This window comes from Chiloscyllium punctatum, chromosome 36, assembly GCF_047496795.1.
Source record: "Chiloscyllium punctatum isolate Juve2018m chromosome 36, sChiPun1.3, whole genome shotgun sequence".
Lineage (NCBI taxonomy): Eukaryota > Metazoa > Chordata > Chondrichthyes > Orectolobiformes > Hemiscylliidae > Chiloscyllium > Chiloscyllium punctatum.
This window is the reverse complement of record NC_092774.1, coordinates 68,416,805-68,434,937: the sequence shown is the minus strand read 5'-3', so window position 1 is coordinate 68,434,937 and position 18,133 is coordinate 68,416,805. Positions and strand designations below refer to the sequence as shown.

The following is an 18,133-nucleotide window of genomic DNA, read 5'->3' as shown; positions in this document are numbered from 1 at the left end:
TAATAGAATTATGGTTGCTGGCCCTTAGGTTTTGCACCCTCGCCAGTATGTACATCCACATTGTGAATTAGAAAATTTCCTTGTACACACTGAACAAATTTCTCTATTTGGCGGATAAGTAAATGGGCAGGAGTTATACCTTGGGTCCACTCTTCCTTTATTCCCAACAACCCTAACCCCATTCCCACCCCAATAGTCCAACGGCACTTTACCTTGCAACTGCCAAATTTGTGACACCAGCCCATTTACCTGCTCCCTCCTCACAATCCAAGGGCCCAAACTTACCTTCCAGGTGAAGCAGCACTTTACCTGCTCTTCCCACAACCCAGTCTACTGCATTTGCTGCTCACAATGTGGTCTCATCTACAATGGGGAAAACGATGCATGAACTGTGTGACTGCTGCACAGAACATCTACGTTCTGCCCACAAAAAGACCTTAGCTTCCAGTTGCCTGCCAATTCCACACCCGACCCTGTTCCCTGGCCAACATCTCTGTCTCAGGTTTGCTGTAGTGTTCCAGCGAAGCTCAGCACCAACAGAACGAAGAGCACCGAATATTACACTTTGGGGACCATACATCCCTCCGGTCGCAATATCGAATTCAATAATTCTAGGGCCTGAAATCCTTAGTATCCTCGTCCTTTCCACACACACCAAGCCTTGTTATCACATAGTCTGTCATTACACACTGCCTATTCTTAGCCACGAACAGTCTCCATTCACCCTCCCACACGGATGGTTATCAATTCCCTTTCATGTCCAACAGTTCTTCCCTCGCTTTGGGCTCTGGCCTGATCTATCATTTACTATATCCACCTTCCTCCCACAATATCTCCTGCATATAAACCAATGTTTTCCCGATCACCATCTGTTCTGTGGAAGGATCACCGGCAACTCCTGTTTTTTTTTTGTTTCTGATATACAGCATCCGCAGTTCTTTCAGCTTTTTATTCAGGTAGAGTTGGAAATTGTTTCGAGAGACAAAAGGAGAGGGGGGTGGAGAGAGAACAGACATGAACTGTTCATCTCCATTGTTACTTATAACGTAAAATCATTGTAGTGCGATCACTTCCCTGAAGTATCAATAGAGGAGATGGGCAGTCCGTGAGTTTGTGACGCAACGTTAGCGCGTTTGACTTCAGATCAGAATGCTGTGTGTTCAAATCCCGTGCCGCTTCCTGTCACCAACTTCGAACACTTCAAATTAAGAAAAGCGTAAGTTTGCTAGAGGCATCTGTTGAGCCAGGTCTTCTTTGCGGAAACTTTCGATCACACTGGAATCTTTGCTGTCAGTTTGATTTGTGAACACGGTGTCAGGGAGGTGGTGTGTCCATTGTTTGGGTAAATGCTCAGCTCCCCGCAATGTGTGAAGTCAAACGCAAACTGATCATCCCGGGATTAATACACAAAGCCGCTTCGTTCAGTTAGTGACAGTGCGGTGTGAGTAAAATTGTACAGATATTTTTACAAAATAATCCAGAGACTCCCAGCTTTATGTTTCAATCTATCAGTAGAGTGACAGCGAGTTCAGATAGAAATATTTCCCACCAACAGCAAATCCTTTCCTCTCACTGGACACAGTTCAAATTATCTTTATTCAACAGAAGGAGTGGGAACTACAGTCTGACGGCCTCTCTCCACATTAACGGTGAGCCTGAATTTTATCAACGGTGTCAGTAAAATCGAATGGCGGACACTGATTTGGTCCAGTCGATTTTTTTGCCAAGCGTAATTCACTGAGAGGATGCTGCTGTGTGAAACAGCTTGGGGAATTACTGCAGGGCCTCCTGCTCATGGAACACACCGCAACTGATGTGTTTCACCTTCACCAGTTAATTCCTATCTCGGAGAAGAGAAGTTTGATGATTCGGATCATAGCAGCCAGACAGAGAACAGGAGAAGAGCACTCAGACCTTCACAAGCTTGTCACCACAGCTGGGTCATCGTGGCCCGTGTATCAGTATGGGATAGTAATCTGCATCTACTGACTGGAAGCACAGCAAATTGGAGTGCAGGTGGGACGATCACACAGGAGAAAACAGCTTCGACCTATCAACTGGAGTGATTCCCAATGCGCAACTCCGCTCACTTCAACTGAATAACTGTAAACGAATTACTCAGTGATTCAAAGGAGTACTCGGTTTTGAATTTGCGTTGTGGCATATACCTTCGAGAATGATGTCAAAACAACTTCATTGCTGTGATGGAGTATCCTGTTGGGCAGAATATAGCCTTTGTCAAATTTCCTACGTTCTGTTCGTCCAACTCCGATTTCACTCAGAATCACGAAATGTGTGACAGCGCAGACTGAGGCCATGCAGCCCACCTTAGCTCTGCTGGCTCAACACAATATATAAATAAGTGTCTCATTCTGTCGCCTTCTCCCTGTAAATCTGCACATTGTTGCATTGAACATGCCCACCGAATTCCCTTTTGTGTCCATTGAATCTGCCTCTTTGTCACTGGCAGACAGCCACTTACTATCCCCACGCCCTGTGCGAAAACAGTCTTCCTAATGTCACTTTTACTTATTTTCCTGATGACTTTCAATCTCTGCCAAATCGTTCTTGATCCTTTCAGGCCTGTGAGCAGTTTCACTGCATTAATTCCTCTGTCTAAAACCCTCATGACGTGGAAAACTTCAATCAGCCGAGCTTTCAGCCTTCTGTTCACCAAAACAACTGCCCCAACTTTCCAATCTACCTTCATGACTGACATTCCTTGTACACAGTACCATTCACGTTAACCTCTTCAGCGCCGTCTGCAATCACTTCACTTCCCCGCTTCCTGAAGTATCACCCTCAGAATTGAGCATAATACAGGTGGAGGATTCATTCAGACTCGGATTGCGCGGGCGAAAAGTCTGCAATACTTGTTCTCACTTTGAGCAAGTGTTTCCATTCGCCGTGTTCTCTGCAATGATACCTCTGTCCCATTCCTAATTTAGGCAGTCCAATCTGATTTAACGAAGCGTCTTTTTGAGAAAACTGACCCGGCATTTTTGCTCAGGTCAATTTAAGAAATGAGGGTTCGCCTTGGATTGGAACCCGGCACCTCCCACCCGTCTGTATAAGCTAGAAAACCCAAAGCTAGCATCATACCCCAAGACCAATGAGTCAAAAATCATGTGCGTGCCCACATCCTGAAGCAACTGGGAATTGTTCAGTAGGAAATACATTGAACATTGCTCCCAGAATTACAAGTAGCAATGAGTTTCAAGAACATCTGCTCCTCTTTCTGTCTCCCTGCTCCCAGGACGCTGCTCTTTGTCTCGTCCCCAGGAATGAATCATTTCGTTTCTACTTACAAGCTGTGCTGGTGGAAGGCAGAGACAATTCGCTCTTCTGCTCTCTCACGCTATTACGTGAGGCAGGAGAAGTCAGTTACAGTCATGCGTAGGAAATGGGCAACTTTGAGCTTGTTCCAAAGGTGTTTTTAATGGAGAGACAGAAAGATGCTGTGCTGTCAGGACAGAGAGAAATGGACACCGGAGACTCTTCCCTCAGGTAAATTGATATGAGTGCATTTTTGTGCAGCCTGCATGGTGTTCAGAATTTGTCTTGACACAGCAATCCTGCAGAGAGTCTTTTCTTACACGGGCGTTGGTTTCTTTACTGCAGGAAATGGACTAAAACAGCAAGTTATGTGTTTCAACTTCACCGGTTCATTGCCATCTGAGCGAAGAGGTTTAAAACTTGAGATCAGAACATACAGACAGAAAACTGGACAAGACAACTCAGAGTTCCACAAGTGTGCCAGCGCAACTGTGTAAATTTGAATTGTGTATCGATGTACATACTTAACTCAGATGCCCGAAGTTTTGGGAAGCAGATGACAAGACAAGGAACATACCAGAGCGCCGTTATACGGGAAAGCTGCTAAAGACGACATTGAGTGAAGAGGAGAAAATGGTTTCGCTTCTGGCTTATGATCCCAGCATGCACCCGCTGTGCCATTCTCCTGCTTTTCGAGAGATGTATTCAGCTTTTCATCGGGCGTGTGACTTGCATGTTCGAGAATGACGTCAAAAGATCTTCACTGCTGTAATGTCATGTGCTTTTGTGCAGACATGTCGCCGATGTGCAAATATAAATTCAGAGAGTAATGTACATTGGAGACTCTGAGCCAGCTGAAACTTGCTCAGTGTGAAATGCATTCCACATTGCTCAAAGAATTGCAAGCAACAGAGTTTCCAGAACATTTGCTTGTCATTCTGTACCCGGGGCGCTGATGTTTGTCTCATCCCCAGGAACTGGACTATCTTCACTGGCGGATAATGAAACCAATTTGTTCCTAGTTGCAAGCTGTTCTGGGGGCGATGGTGGGGGTGGGAGGGAAGAGTCCATTCGCTCTTCTACTCTCTCTCTCAATCCCTTGGGGTGAGAGGTATCAGTTACACTCGTGCATGGGAAGTGAGCAACTTTGATTGTGAACTTGCTCCAAAGGCCTGTTATTGGAGAGATCGAAAGATGCTGTGCTGGCGGATCAGAGAGAAATGGACACCAAAGACACTTCCCTCAGATAAATTCATATGAATACATTGTTGTGCAGCCTGCTTGGTGTTCAGAAATCATCTTCACGCAGCAATCTTACGGAAAGTCTATTGCAAAGTGGGCATCGCTTTCTTTGCTGCGACCGCGCAACAGTTAACATATGAGCCCTAAGTGTCCCAGATGAAGAGAATCCAAGAGAAACCTTCCCTCACTGAGAGTCATCCCCACGGCCCTGAGCTGAGGGACTGCAGGCAGTCCAACTCGGAAAGGACGGTTAAAAATGAACGTTGTTTCTCCCTCAGTTTGTCTGTCCCAGAGTCAGGCATTGGGACAGCATAAACGTGTAGCATCATTCTCCCGCCGACAGAGGCGGTTCAGCCCATCGAGTCACGGCAACTTTCTGTCACTTGTCTCTCTCTCTGAGGTTATTTACAAACGGTGATATCTGTTCTAATAGTAAGGGACAGTTTCTGACATGCTTGTCATTCACGTCCGACCCGGTGTGGCGAATTACTGCAGGGAATAGACGAAACCGCAAGGCATGGGTTTCAACTTTATCATCTCATTGGTATCTCAGAGAAGTGGTTTTGTGAATCAATTCATAGGAAACTGACAAAGAACAGGAGAAGACCACTCAGACCTCCAAAAAGCATGTTACTTGACCCTTGTGAGGTTCACGAGTGCATTGGTATGATATAGGGCATTCAGACACTCAGACACTCAGGAAGTAGGTGAAAAGGCAAGATACAGAACAGAGTACAGCACCATTACAAAAGGAAGCTGCTCAAGGAGACATCGAGCAACAGCAGAGGATGGTTTCGATCCATCGAACTCTGCGTTATGGGCCCAGCACGCTCCCGTTTTCCACAGGTCCCTTCCGCCATTTGTCCGGCGCGCTGCAGGCATGTTCGAGCCTGATGTCAAAGATCTCCACTGCTGTCTTGTAATATGGTGTTGCGCAGACGCATGGAGGCTGTGTAAATATAATCTTTTTTCTCACTTCCCACATTCTGTTGGTCGAACTGTGATTTCACTCTGAATCACAGCCTGTTTCACAGTGCAGACGGACGCCATGCGACCCACCTTCGCTCTGCTGGTTCGACGCAGTAAGTTAAGGTGTGTCTCTATTCATATCATTTGCTTGCCTTTACGTGTTTTTCTGCATATTGTTACTTTAAACATGACCACCGAATTCCGTTATGCGTCTATTGAATCTGCCTCTTTGTCAATGTCAGGTGATTCGCTGACCCTAACCACACCCTTCCTAATATCACTTTTAGTTCTTTTCCTCATGACTTTAAAACTGCCGAATCATTGCCGATCCTTTCAGGCGTGGGAGCATTTTAACTGCATTACTTTCTCTGTTTGGACCCCGCATGACTTGGAAAGCTTCAATCAGGTCAGATTTCAAACTTCTGTTCTCCAAGGAGAGCTGTCCTAATTTTCCAATCTACCCTCATCGCTGATATTCCTTGTACACGGCACCACTGACGTCAACGCAATAGTACATCATTTCACTTCCGTGCTTTCTGCTCCATTTGTACTCCAAGCAGCCCAAGCTAGTTTAGCAAAGGTGCTTTTTGAGAAAGTTAACCGGGCACTCTTACATAAACCAGGAAACGCGGGTTGGTCTGAGATTTGAACCGGGGCCATCCGGTAAGACTGTACACGAGATGACTCAAAGCGAGAATCATACCCACCAACCAATGAGCAGCACAAGCACCAGCGCAGCACTCCCGCTCCACCTCTTCAACCAGTTGAGTCTTGCTCAGTGTGAAACACGTTTGAGATTGCTCGAAGAATTGCAAGCAGCAAAGAGTTTCCAGAACAGCTGTTCCTCATTCTGTCTCCCTGCTGCTGTTTGACCCGGGCCCTCTCCACCATTTTGTTTCTAAACTTTTCTCGAACACCGGAGTGACCAGTGACAAGCATTGCCCTCCTCAACACAGGACACAGAGAACAACAGAAGACCACTCAGACCTCCACGAGGGTGTCATCTCAACTGTGCATACTGGGCCTGTATATCAATGTGAAATAATTATGTCGAAGGATTTTGGGAAAGAGATGAGAAGGCGAGGTGCAGAACAGTGCGCCATTATACGGGAAAGCTGCTAAAGACGACATTGATTGAAGAGGAGAGATGGTTTCCCTTCTGGGCGATGCTCCCATCACGCACCCGCAGACATATCGCCGTTGTGCAAAGATAAACTCTGTCTAAATTCCCACATTCTGTTTTTTCGAATTGCGATTTCTCTCAAAAGCACAAAATTTCAACACTCGCAATGTTCAAACGTTAATAAAGTACTCATAGATATATTTAGCGAACACCTGGAAGAAATTCTTCCAAACTTACCTGGGGAATTTCGGTTTGAGTGCTCTTGAACGTTAGGTAAAAGGAAGGGAAATTTGCCTCGAGGCTGTGTAATGTCGAGATGTGTTCCCCATGTAAACTGATAGTGGTTGACCATCCCAGTGCTTCCCGATGCAGGGTTGCTCTGACACACAGGGAGGTTTCTTTGATAAACTGTCCCGGGGGCTTCCAGCTGCGCTATGATGTCATGGGGAGAGCCCCCCGGTGATTGCCTGCAGTTGCTGTGACACAATAATGATGCTGGCCCCGGGACAGGAATACGAATTGGTTCATGAGTCACGTAGTACGGAGTCAATCTATGGAAAGTTCTTTCAACTTCACGGATTTATATATGAGAGGAGGTAAAATGGGCAGAGCTTACACCTCGGGTCCACTCTTCCTTCACTCGCAACACCCCACACCCACCTCCCATTGTCCCAAGGCAATTTCCCCTGGAACCGCCGAATGTGTAACACCTGTCCATTTACCTGCTCCCTCCTGAATATCCAAGGGCTCGAACATACCTTCCAGGTGAAGCAGCACTTTACCTGCACATTTGCCACAACCTAGTCTACTGCATTCGTTGCTCACAGTGTGGTTTCCCCAACGTAGCATGAAGCATAAACAGGGCGACTGCTTCGCAGAACATCTCGGTTCTGCCCGCAAAAAAAGGCCTTGAGCTTCTGGTTGCCTGTCACTTTAACACGCCACCCTGTTCCCTGGCCAACCTCTCTGTCTCAGGCATGCAGCAGTGTTCCAGCAAAGCTCAGCTCCAGATGGAAGACCAACGCCGCATTTTCCACTTGGAGATTCTATAGCCCTCCAGCCTTCAACATCGAGTTCAATATTGTTTGGACCCGAACTCCCCCATGCCCTTAACCCCTACCACACCTACACGAGGCCTTGTTATCACATCGCCTGCGGTGACACACGACTTATTGTTAGCCAGGAACAGTCTCCATTAACAGTTAGTCACCCTCCTACACAGATCGTTATTCACTCCTTTGTCCCTCAAATTTTCTCCCTCTGAACTGGTGGCAAAGAGAGCAATGTGGGCTGATATCCGAGCCAGCTGTTTGTCCCAACTCCAGGAACAGGGCTCTCTCCATTGGCGGATAAATAAACCATTTTGCTGTTGCGTTGACGTGAGGAGACTGTGTAAATATAAACATTTTCTAAATCCCCACCTTCCGTTGGTCGAATTTTGAGTTCACTCTGAATCACAACACGTGTCACAGCGCATTTGGAGGTCCACCTTAGCTCTGCTGGTTCTACACAGCAAGTAAATGAGAGTCTCTATTTGTATCATTCTCTTGCCTTCTCTCTGTAAATCTCCTCATTGTAACTTTGAACATGACAACCGAATTCCCTTTTGTGTTCTTGAATCTGTCTCTTTGTCACGGTCAGACAGAGATTTATGGATCCGAACCACTCCCTGTGCGAAAATGTTCTTCTTAATGTCACTTTTACTTTTTTTCCAAATACCTTGAAATCTCTGCCGATTTTTTGGTAAATTGAAAGGATTCTCATTCCTGCACATGAGGCTGACTTGATTTAATTTCTAACGCAAAGGACTGCAGATTCTGAGAATCCGAGACAGAAAGAGGAACTGCTGGATAAACTCAGCAGGTTTGGCAGCACCTGTGGGAGAAAACAGAGCTCTGAAATATTGTCTCTGAGCTGCTGAGATGCTCCTGCAATTTCTGTTTTTGTTCTTAACTGAAAGTTCATTTCATCTTTCAGGATAAAACAACCAGACTCTCCATTTGCAGATATTTAACCCTTTCGAAACCTGTGAAGTGATTGGATTCAAACAAACCCAGCAATAATTCACTCTTTCTCAGCTCCACAGGCAGAGCGACCCGGGAAATGAAGCTGTCAGTGTGGTTCTTTAGTCAGTGTTTAATGCGATGGACTTGAGATCTATTGCAGTTTCCCCACGCAGGTGTGAACCTTGCGGACAACAGTTCAGAACTGTCGTCTAAAAGAAAGGGAGGCTGTTTCCCGGTTTCTTCATTAAGATTCAAATCAGTAGAGGGTGAAAGATATTTCACTCACATTGGGACTGGTCGGGAATCTGCAACCCACTGCCTGTCAGGGTGGAACAAGCAGATACCCACAGAACTGCTATTGAGGCAATGAGCCAAGTATTTTGAAATGAGACTGGAACAGTGAGGGGCGTGAAGTCGTGATCGAAATGAAGCAGGCACCTGAGGATTAATTTTATTTGAGAGTGAAAGACACTGATTCACAAAATTGGGACGATGGAAGGGAAGCATTTTATGGTAATTATCTTTGGCCGTTCACCTTGTGAATGTTCCCATTGCTGCGCATGTCCGTTTTAACGTCAGAACTCTGCAGTATGACGGTGTTCGGTACGCACAGGGCCGGGGCGCAATGGACGACGCATCTGACTCAACCTACCTGTTTGAAATGCAGCTCACAGCTTCTTCAAACAGCCCAATTAATCTTTCTCATTGTCCTGAAGCCTGCATAAGGTTTGAATTCCTGATCTGCGGGTACGAGACTCTTTTCACTGTCTCGCGTCAGTAAGTGTCCCTGAGCAAATCAGAGTCACGTCACAGCGCTGTCAGAGGAAGGGAAGCTGAAAGAGCCCCACACGTTGCTCACGCGCACATTTCACTTTCCCCAAATCACCGCCCCAACCACTTCGTCTCCTGGGAGTGGAAAGGGAACAAACACCAAAACTCAGTCTCATATTTGTGAATCTTCCAAAAATGAGAAAACTGTTCATCCCTTCGGATCTTCCATCCTGGGCTAACAGGGGTGATTTTAAATGGTTGTCCAGTCAGTGCCAATTCTTTTTGGCTGAAAGTATCTTCCTTATCTCATCCCAGCATTTCTTGCCACAGAGAACTGTGCGGCAGAGTTCATGTATATATTTCCTTGTATCGTATTTTGTAAATTACATTCGTTTGCTGGTTGTTTGTATCGGGTATTTCAGGTTCATTAGCCGCTGTTTAAGTGTGTTGGTAGGTTTGTGGGCTACCATGATGCTGAGAGGGTTGAGTTGTCTGGATATCATTTAACAGATGTCTTTAATGTAATGTAATGTGGCTCGGGTTTCTGCAGACGCTGCATCTGCTTGTGTCAGTTTGTTGATGTGAAATCGTCACATTTGGTTTATTGGGTAGGCAAAAGTGCGGATTGCAGATGCTGGAAACCAGAGCTTAGATCAGAGAGGTGCTGGAAAAGCACAGCTTGTCAAACAGCTTCCGAGGAGCAGGAAAATCGACGTTTCGTGCAAAAGACCCTTCATCAGGAATAGAGGCAGGACCCCTCCAAGGTGGAGAGATAAATTGGGGGGGTGGGGGGGTGGTTGCTGGGCCAAAGGTAGCAAAGAGTAAAATAGGTGAATGATGGTGGGGATGGAGGTGACAGGTCAGAGAGGAGGGTGGAGCCGACAGGTGGGAAGGGAGATTGGCCAGTGGGACAGGTCATGAGATCAGTGCTGAGCTGGAAGTTTGGAACTGAGGTAAGGTGGGAGGAGGGGAAATGAGGAAACTGGTGAAGTCCACATTGATGCCCTGGGGTTGAACTGTTCGGAGGCGGAAGATGAGGTGTTCTTCCTCCAGGCGTCGGGTGGGGAGGAAGCAGCGCTGAAGGAGGCCGAGCACCTGCATGTCCTCGGTAGAGTGGGAGGGGTGTTGAAATGTTGGGGAACAGGGCGATGGGGTTGATTAGTGCGGGTGTCCCGGTGATGTGACTCGACTCTCCAATCTTCCCAATGTTGTAGAGATCGCATCGGGAGCAATGGATGCAAAAAATTACATTGGTGGATGCACAGGTGAAAGTCTGCGCCCTGGTTTAGAGTTCCAGGAATCGAAGGAATTTTCAGCAGAGCTACCAGCTGGCATCCATTGCTCCCTGGTGGTCTAGTGGTTAGGATTCGGTGCTCTCACCGCTGCGGACCGGGTTCGATTCCCGGTCAGGGAAGCAATTGTCAGGAGCCATTATAGGCTACCCGTTCTTCTTTAATGCGCTGTCCAGTTGTTTATTGATCTTCAGAGTTCCGAGGTGCGACAGCGTGTCGTGGCTCTTTAAAATCGTGTCGTGATCCAGGTTGGTTTGTATCTGTCAGGTTAATTGTTTCTGTAGTTAAGTTCTTGGTTCGCGTGCGTTATTTTCCTGTAGACGCTGTTTTGAATTTACCATTGACTGTTCGCTGTACTGTGACATCTAGAAATGGCACTTTGTTGTTGTTCTCCTCTTTTGTGAATTTTATGCCAGAAAGAATATTATTGATGGTGTTGTATGATTCTTCTAATTTGTTTCATTTTGTGATGAAAAAAGTGTCATCACTGTAGCGGACCCAAAGTTTGGGTTGGATCGTCGGAAGGGCTGTTTGTTCGAGTCTCTGCAGCATTGCTTCTGCTAGGAATCCTGATGCTGGTGATTTCATGGGTATTTCGTTGATTTGTTTGTCGGGCTTGCTACTGAATATGAAGTGGGTGGTAAGGCACAGTTCCACGAGCTTGACAGTGTTATCTTTGCTGATGAAGTTGGTGCTGTGTTTGTGTTTTTAGTTCTTCTAGGAGTGTGTTCAGTTTTCTTTGGCCACGTTGATGTTAATGGATGTGAACAGGTCTGTTATGTCAAAGGACTACATTATTCAATCATCTTCTATCTTGGTGTCTTTGGTAGTCAGATATTTTTGGATGGAGTAACTGGATGGCGTGAATCTTCGACTTGGTGTTTTAGTCTTCAGTGGAGGCCTTTGACTTGTCCGTATATTGGTGTTCCAAGTAGTGAGACTATGGCCTGAGGGGGGCTCCTGGTTTGAAGAGGAGGAGAACACCAACAAAATGGCATTCCTCGATGTCACAGTAGAACGAACAGTCAATGGAGAACTTCAAACCAGCGTCGACAGAAAAACAACACATATGGTATATCGTATATTTAAGGAGAACAGGTTCCCAATAAACCCAGTCCGCCGATTTCTCATTGATGTTTCCAAGCTGACTTTCAAAACTTCTGTTTGTCCTTCCATTCTTTCCTGTTTTATTTTGTGGCTTTTGAAAAGTTTCCCAATCCTCTCACTGAGTGTTGGAGTTGGGAAGTTATGTTGTGGCTATACAGGACATTAGTTGGAGCACTTTTGGAATATTGTGTGCAATTCTGGTCTCCCTCCAATCAGAAGGATATTGTGAAATTTGAAAGGGTTCTGAAGCATCAGTGGGTCCACAGAGGGGAGAGGCCCTTCTGCTGCCCTGAGTGCGGGAAGGCCTTTCGTGATTCCTCTGCCCTGCTGATGCATCAGTTGGTCCACACTGGGGACGGCTGTTCTCCTGCCCTGAGTGCGAGCTGGCCTTCAGCAGTTCTTCCCACCTGCTGAACCACCAGTGGGTCCCCACTGAGGAGAGGTCGTTCTTCTGCCCTGAGTACAGGAAGGGCTTTGCTCTTTCCTCTGACCTACTGGCCCACTGGTGGATCCACATGGGGGAGAGTTCGATCAGTTGCCCTTCGTGCAAGAAGGCCTTCAGCAATTCCTCAGCCTTGCTGTTCCAACAATCCGTCCACACCGGGGAGAAGCCGTTTTCCAGCCCGAGTGCGTGAGGGCTTTCCCCGCTCCTCCATCTTGCTGAAGCACCAGTGTATCCACAGCGGAGAGACGCCCTTCAGCTGGCACGAGTGTGGGAAGTGGTTCATGTTTCCCTGCAACTTGCGGAAGAACCTGGGGAAGCACCAGCGGGAGCACCAACGCTCCCAGCAATCAGATCCCACTGGTGTTCTGCCTTGGGTCTCCCCATGGACTGAACCTCCTGTCACTTCTGACAGTGGGTGCAGTGGGAGAGCACGTGAGCTGTTTTTGTTGTCTGCTGGACTGCAATTGCATCCCCCACTCCCCACAACCACAACCTCACAGTGGCTCAGGGGCGTCACGGTGACTCAGTGCTTAGCACTGTTGCCTCATGGCACCAGGAACTCAGGATCAGTTCCACCCTTGGGGGTCTGTGTGCAATTTGTGGAGGGTAGGAAAATGGATATGACTGGGTTACTCTTCGGAGGATCAGTGCAGATGTGTTGGGCTGAAGGACCTGTTTCCACACTGTAGGAGTTCTACGATCCTATGAGCTTTGCTTTGAGTGGACACTTCTGCTCATTGAGACCGCGACTTCACATTGGCAATGAAATGATCCAGAGAAACCTAAGACCGCAAGACCATCGGAGCAGAAGTTAGGCCATTCGGCCTATCGTGTCTACTCTGCCATTCGTTAGAGTCAAAAAAATTGCAGATGACATTAGCTACAGTGTGGAAACAGGCCATTTGTCCAAACAAGTCCACACCGACCCTTCAAAGAGTAACACGCCCAGACCCATTTCCCTCTGACTAATGCACCTAACTCTTTGGGCAATTATGCATGGCCAATCCACATGACCTGAATATCTTTGGACAGGATCTCCCAGAGAAAACCAGCATAGACACTGGGAAAATGTGCAAACGCCTCACAGAGGGTCACCCAAGTCTTTGATCAAACTTGGGTCCCCGGCACGGTGAGGCTGCAGTGGTAACCACTGAGCCACTACATATTGCAACCCGAAGTCGATAAGCAGGAGATTGGGAGAATACAGCAAGCCAGGTAGCACCAGGATGTGGAGTAGTCAGCGTTTTGGGTATTAACCCTTCTTCAGGACTGAAATGTTGACTTCTGTATGAGAAACAATTTACGGGAATGTTGCTGGGGGTTGGAGGGTTTGAGCTACAGGGAGAGGCTGAATCGGCTGGGGTTGTTTTCACTGGAGCATCGGAGGCAGAGGAGTGACCTAATAGAGGTTACAAATCCATGAGAGGAATGGACAGGGTAATAGACAAGGTATTTTCCCTGGGATGGGGGAGTTCAGGACTAGAGGGCATAGGTTGAGTGTGAGAGGCGAAATATATTAAAGGGACAACTTCTTCATGCAGAGGGTGGTACATATATGAAATAAGCTGCCACATGATAAAGGTGAGGTGCTGTCAAATGGGAGTAGATTAATATAGGATATCAGGTCAGCATAGGCAAGTTGGACCGGTGTCTGTTTCCATGCTGTATGTGTCTCTGACGACTGGTCCTGATGTAAGTTTAAAATAGAGTCCAAGTAACTTTGAATAGTTCAACCTTGTTGAGCTCACCTCCTCAACAGTTTCAAATGAATCTCCCCTAGCGATACACTTTAAACATGCTGAGTTGGACAAAGTATCCCATCAACTTCAACAAAACCCAGAGGTGAAGAAGTCAGAAGTCAGAACACCAAGGGGACCAAACCTGATCACAATATTCCAGGTGCAGCTTCATCAACGTCCTGTAAAACTATACGATAACTTCCCAACATCTATCCTCAATTCCCTAACTGATGAATGTCATTGGACCTGAACCTTTCTTCACTGCCTTGCGTAGCAATGTTATCAGAGATATCGGATCTACTTTAAACTGATCCATACTCCAGCGGCTGGGAGCACCAACGCAGAGTAGTACACCATGCATGTGCTGGGTACATACCCCAAAGATCGATGGGTCAAATCCATGTGATGCTATTGCTCAATGTCTCCATAAGCTGCTTTCCTTGGCAAAGGTACTGTGTTCTTTATCTTGCCTTAGCATCTGTTTCCCAAAGCTTCTTTAGTGGCAGCTGGAGGAAGGTCTGGGCTCCAAGAAGCGGGGTGCCCGGCTCGATTTGCTCAAGGTTTGTATCTATTAACTTATTTAAATGGTACCTACTGTATGGAGCTATGGTTTTCATTAAAACCGAAGGATCATGTCATAGTGTTTGTTTATATTTAGCAGTTGTAGTTGGTAAAATACACTCCCTGGGGGAGCACCTTCTATGATGCTGCATTTCTTGCCTTCTGCCCTTCCCCCATTTGTTATCTCCCATCTCGACTTTATATGTTTTTGGTCAAATTTCATTTCATATTAATCAGACTTGGTATTCACTGTGTGCTAGTAATTTGTTTGTTCGAATATTGTAAGTCAAAATTAATGGTGTAATTTCATTTCTAATGTCAGAAGTTTACATTGAATGTGCAGGTGTGAATGCCAGTAAGTTGTGAAAATAAATCAATAACTTGTGATTTTATAGCAAAAAGAGCAGTTCACTGCTATCAATGGCATTGTCTCATTTGAAGGTGATGAGTTGAGCCTGATCAACAAACCGTTTCATGAAGTCACCCAATTTAATTAAAATCTTCTTTAACTTAATTGAAGATAATAACTCTGGCATGCTAAAATTTATACAATTTGTTTTTTAAGATTTATTTATGTGTCCATTGCTCAGCCACATTGGGGAGACTGGATGCAAACTTGCAGAACATTTCAGGGAACAAATCTAGGACTCCAAAACTAAATGACCCCACCGCCCTGTGGCTGAATACTTTAACTCCCCCTCCTAATCCGTCAAGGGCATGTAAGTCCTGGGCTGTAACCCCTCCAAGCTATCGCTACCTGACTCTTGTAGGAAGAACACTTCATCTTCCGCCTTGGGACCCACCAACTACATGGGATCAATGTCGATTTCACCAGCTTCCATATTTCCCCTCACTTTCACTCCCACACCACGCGCCTTGTCCCAGATCCAACCTTCCAACTCGGCATTGGCCTCTTGAGCTGTCCTACCTTTTCATCTTGCTTCCCAACTTTTCGTTCCACTCTCCTGTCTTACCTCTCATGATCTCTCCCCACCTCCATCGACCTATTTCATTCACAGCTACCTCCCCTCTATCCCCATCCCCTTATCATTTATCTCTCGGCCCCCATGGACCAACCTTCATTCCTGATGAAGAACTTATGCTCTAAAACAATACTGTGGTGAAGGAACATCCTTAATAAGAAAGAGCTCCCAATTCAGGTTTATTCCCCGTTAGTTTCCCTGCTCTTCAAGAAATAAGAAATGTCGTTTTCTTCAACTAGAAAGTGGTCTTACACTTTGCGGTGTCTGAAGTGTTATACCACTTCACTTTTTGCCCAATTGTTAAGGATCCTTTCAACCTGTTTTTCGGACAATGGTGGCGGTGACCAAAAGCAATCATTTCACTGCTCTTCAATGCCCCATTTCTCCTCCTATGAAACGCTTTGACATGTTGTCTGAGTGCACTTGGTTTTCAAAATGTAATTTAGCCATTGAAGTGAACTGGGTTAATCTTTATCGATCACTAGCTTTGTTTGCACTAACTGTAATTATCCACCAATTTGCTGTTTTTTGTTCCACCAAAGCTGGAAACAATGATCTGTATTTATGTTGCACTCAGGTGTGAACAATCAACCCAAGAATCGTCATATTATTATACTTGTCTCAAGTTATAACCGGAAGCATTCTGTGGCAGTTTAAGACTAAAGATGTGGCTGGAAAGAATGTAGATTGATGAGGAAAGTCAAAAAGCAGAATCTCTGGCTACAATCTATCAGTCTGGCTTGATAAAGTGGTGGCTCTTCAAAAGCACCTTCCAAGCCATCACCTCAACGATCAAGAGCAGGTAGGTGTGAACACAGTATTCCAACTGTGAAATATATCGCATTGCTTCTTTGTTATTGATCAAAAACCTGGAATTCGCTCCTGAACATTATTGCAGACCAAATCATAACTGTGAAGCAATTTAAGAGGCAGCTCAGCACCACGTATTCAAGGACAGTTTGGGAAGGGTTGTTGGCAGAGCCAATGATAATCACATCTCATGAAATAATAAGCAAAGAGGCATGGACAGAGGATTGGCTAGCCAATGATACAATTGGGATAAGGGACATGTTCAGGATAGCAAATTGGAACTAGGAGTGTGCCACAGGGATCAGTGCTGGGGCCAAAATTATTTACAAAATCTATCTTAATTCCGTTGATAAGTAAAGTGAATGCACTATTGCTAAGATTGCAGAAGAGACGGTTGATGGGAAGGAAGGTGGTAAGAATGACATGAAATATCTGGAGAGGGATATAGATAGGTTAAGCAAATGAGCAAACCTTTGGCAGACGGAATAGAATGTGGGGAAATGACGTTGTGCACTTTGCCAGGAGGAAAAATGTTGAATGTGAAATGGAGAAAGCTGTTGAATAGAGGGATTTGGAAGCCCAAATCCATGCATCTCTTCAGCCATATTCAGTGAGTAATAGGGAAGGCAAATGGGAAGTTGGCCTTTAAATCGAGTATAAAAGTAGGGAGGTTTTCGTGAACCTATGTCAGGCACTAGTCAAGCCACAACTGAACACTGGCAGGGTCCTTTACCTAAGGAAAGATATACTGGCATTGGAGACAGTCCAGAGAAGGTTGACCAGTATGATATCAGGGATGGAAAGAATATCATATGAAAAGAAGTGAATAGGTTAGGCCTGTACTTATTCGAAGTTAGAAGATTTAGAGGTAATCTTATTTTCACATAAAAGATTCTAAGAATACTTGACGGGCTTGATGTGGAAAAGTTTGGCTTTGTGGGTGAGCCTAGCACCAGAGGGAATAACCTGCAAATGAAGGATTGCATGTTGAAGACAGTAAGGAATTGTTACTGAAGGCAGTAAATCTGTGGAACATATTACTACAGAGTGTTGTTGAGCCTGGGTCGTTAAGTACATTCAAGGCTGTCAGATTTTTTTTTAACCAGTGAGGGAATTGAGGATTATGGGGAAATGGCAGGAAAGTGGAGGTGATGTTTACCAGAGTAAACGTGATCTGAATAAACGGCCGAATTGAGTCAATGCGGTGAATTGAACAGTCAGTAATAAAGGGGAAAAGGATACAACTGGCAACTACAGGCCGGTCAGTGTTGGAAAATTAGAGATTGCACGGAGTTGGTGGGATTTTGGCATTGTTACTGGATTTAACATCTGGAGTTTCAAATTGATGCTGCTATGTCTCCGATGCACTTTGAAAACAATTAATATATCTGGAATATAAAGCTTATCGCTGCTTTGGTGATCTGAGCAATTGATATCAGGGCCTATCTTGTTAGGGAAGGAAATCTTTAGCCTTACCCCGCTAGGTGATTGTGTCACTCTTGATCCACGGTAATGTGATTAACCCGTAACTGCCCTCTGAAAGGGCACTTGGTTTTTCTGGGAGATAAAGTGCCACACCCCATGAATAAGTAAAGGAAAATATTCAGCAGAAAATTGTCAGAAAATTGGCAGAAGTGAAGATTGCGATCTAGTGATAATGGTTGATTAAGCCAGAGATCTAGGTCTTCTGAGAAAAAAAATTCAAATCCCATCATGGCAGCCAGTGGAATTTATGTTCAAGTAATAAAAAGATCTGGAAGTGAGAGTTTGTCTCAGTACTGACCACCAGGAAACCATTATTGATGAAAA

General features: G+C 45.6%; 1 protein-coding gene and 1 non-coding gene across 2 annotated transcripts in view; one reads left to right on the top strand and one right to left on the bottom strand.

The window, feature by feature from the left end:
* LOC140460632 (uncharacterized) overlaps positions 1-18,133 on the bottom strand; it is a 1,198,404-nt gene that overhangs the window by 434,950 nt on the left and 745,321 nt on the right. The gene's annotated exons all lie outside the window — the stretch shown is intronic.
* On the top strand, positions 10,730-10,801 carry trnae-cuc (transfer RNA glutamic acid (anticodon CUC)). The gene has a single exon. It is a non-coding gene; the product is annotated as a tRNA-Glu (tRNA).